The 3,188-nt window shown below is 35.1% G+C and overlaps 1 protein-coding gene across 1 annotated transcript in view; it reads right to left on the bottom strand.

Moving 5' to 3' along the window:
- LOC106461878 (chitinase-3-like protein 1) overlaps positions 1-2,267 on the bottom strand; it is an 18,139-nt gene extending 15,872 nt beyond the window's left edge. The window contains exon 1 of the mRNA XM_022388957.1: positions 2,193-2,267. The gene's annotated coding sequence lies outside the window, so the exon portion shown is untranslated. The remainder of the gene's footprint in view (positions 1-2,192) is intronic.
- Positions 2,268-3,188: the final 921 nt, after the last annotated feature.

Here is a 3,188-nt window from a genome sequence, read left to right on the forward strand (position 1 = left end):
AAGTGTTTTTAAATATTAAATGATACTAAAAAATTAAATCTATGAGTGATATTACCACAATGAAGTGTATTAAGTATCAATAAGACTTTACTGCTATGGAACTGTTCAGATAAACTCGGCTTTTTTCTCTAATATTTGGTTTTCATTTCAGACTTAGTAAAGGTTTTTCGTTTCCACGGAAGTTGTATTGAAGGTGAAAGACCTATTACTCTTAAAAGTATATATATAGTGCTTAACCTTTGACCCTTTCCAGTCCGTCCGATAATCTCACAATACCTGTTGCACTTGTAGAAATAGGCCTAACAGGACTTATACTGTCCTTGAGGCAGTGTTTTATCAATTAACTATAACGATAAATGTTCATTAACGAACACAAGTCATATCAGTTAATGATAAGTATAACTATAATTTAAAAACATGTAAAACGATGACGTAATAGTAACGAAAAGAAAATAACAAAAATTAGTTATTTATCTGACATACATCTAGGTCCGTTGGAGGACAAGCGGTCTGACTGAAATCCTTGTGTATGTAAATAGAATGCGTCAGAAATGCAGGAAATAGCTATGTAGCTAAACCGTAAGTATGTTTACTAAAGAGATTTAGAAATAGTCCCAAAGACAGAATAATTCTTTACCTTTCAAGAATAAGTTATTATTATTATTATTATTAACTCCATATAGCACCCACCGTATTGCCTTGTTAAGGTCGTCACCAGTCGGATAACTATAATAATAATAATTAACACTATATGTAGTTAAGTGTAATAATAACTATAACTAAAAAAAAATAACTTACTCATCTGTTATATTTTAGTTCAGTACGAATCTAATTTTATTACAGTGGATAATATAATAGCGCCTTTCGTAACTACAAAAAACAAAACCACAACAAAAAGTATCACACCCTGGCTGACCAGTGTAAGGCCAGGCATGGCCATGTGGTTAGGGCGATCGATTCGCAATCTTAGGGTCGCCGGTTCGAATCCCCCGTCCTACCAAACATGCTCGCCCTTTCAGCCGTGGGGGCGTAATAATGTGACGGTCAATCCCACTATTCGTTGGTAAAAGAGTTGCCCAAGAGTTGGCGGTGGGTGATGATGACTAGCTGCCTTCTCTCTAGTCTTTCATTGCTATATTACAGATAGCGCAGATAGCCCTCGTGTAGCTTTGCGCGAAATTCAAAACAAATCAAACAAACCTGACCTGTGGCTTTGAGCTGAACAATAATAGTGTATAGTAGTGTTACCAACTCAGTTTTTTTATTAGTGCTATATTTTATTTGCATTTGTTTGATTTTATAGTGTTTCTTTTTTTTTTTCATTATTATTAGGAGTAGCTCGCGTAATCCTCTCTATGACCTCCACGTATCAGTAGGGGGTGCACGTACCACCAACTGGAAATCAGTGGTATAAAATATAACGGTCAAAGTTCAAATATCATGTTTTCTGGAGAATAATTGAAAAGTGGTTACAAATCAGTTTATCGTTTTCCATGAAGGTCATTCATTCGTGGGTGGATTTTAATGATTGAACATGAAAGATTAGGGTTGAGAATGGTCACAGGCTAAGAAAGCCAGGCCATCTGAGCGAAGGGGTATACTTTAATCACGTGCTTATAAGCTATCTTTGCCAGTTACGCACGGAGTAATGAACAAGCATCTACTCGGGATTATTCGAAATTTGAATATTTTAATAAATAAGTTGTCATATATGTTATTCCGGAAATGTTTTGATGCAGATATAGACGTGAATATAGTATGTTTGAAAAAAAAAGAAGCTAATCTGATATGGAAAATGTTTCTTATTTGATGTTATCTTTGTTTGTTTGAAGTTAAGCGCAAAGCTACACAATGGGCTATCTGTGATCTGCCCACCACTGGGGGGGGGGGCTTGATGTTATCTAAGAGACCGAGTTAAGATGGTAGTATCGTTCATCATAACGTACAGAACGTGTTGAATCATGTTTTCCTGTATTCGAAATGTAAGCCCCCAGTGGCACAGCGGTATGTCTGCGGACTTACAACGCTAGAATCCGGGCTTCGATGCCCATTGTGTAGCTTTGTGCTTAATTACAAACAAACCGAAATATAAACTTTCAATGTTTGGTGATACATGCGATAGTATGATCGAATTCAGTATGTATATTTAACGTATCTTAGATACTGATGAATAGATACAAATTACAACTCACCTATGTAATGTTGACTAGAATAGAGAATAACTCCAGGTTGATGCTGAATAATCCTTTCTTCGACGTTGCCCTATCCTCAATACTTGTCAGAAAACGTATCTCCCACTCCATTACACCTCGGAATGCTAGATTCTTATACCAAATTGGATGAGATAAAATAATTCAAAAATACAAGCTTGTATATTCCTTCTTTTAGGTCAACATCGAACCAAATATACATACAAACCTCCTCCAATAATAATCTTAGACTGTTTACCATTGGTTAAAAAACAGTTACAAGGAAGGTGAGGTTTTGGTTTTGGTTTCACATGAACACAGTTCAACGTATTATTAAATTACAGCAAGAATTGAACCATGTAAAGAACTGACACGGGCAAACATTTTTGGTTATAAAACTAAGATAATGTTCCATTATCAGTTGAAAATGAAGTAATAAACTACGAGAAAAGTAAACAAATACTTTAGCAAAGAAACATTACGATAACAAAGTGGTACATGACGATATAGTTACTGAAAAGTAAACATTGTGATATAGCTTTACCTTTCAAAATCGGTTATACCTACCAACTTTAATCCCCCTTGTATTCAGAAATTGTTTTAAGAGCTGTATGTTCATGAATGCTCCCCCCCCTCCCCTAGAGGCTCAGTGGTAAGCTTCAATACTCGTGCAAAGGAGCAAAGATAGCCTGTTATGTAACTTGGATTAGTGTTTACTTACTTAATAAAAAACACACGTTTCGACTACCAGTGTAAGTGTTTTATTAATACAAGACACATGTTTAGACTACCAGTGTAAGTGTTATACTAATACAAAACACACGTTTCGACTACCAATATAAGTGTTTTACTTACTTAATACAAAACACACGTTTCGACTACCAGTGTAAGTGTTTTACTTACTTAATACAAAACACACGTTTCGACTACCAATATAAGTGTTTTACTTACTTAATACAAAACACACGTTTCGACTACCAATATAAGTGTTTTACTTAC

This window comes from Limulus polyphemus, unplaced genomic scaffold (assembly GCF_000517525.1).
Source record: "Limulus polyphemus unplaced genomic scaffold, Limulus_polyphemus-2.1.2 Scaffold1051, whole genome shotgun sequence".
NCBI lineage: Eukaryota > Metazoa > Arthropoda > Merostomata > Xiphosura > Limulidae > Limulus > Limulus polyphemus.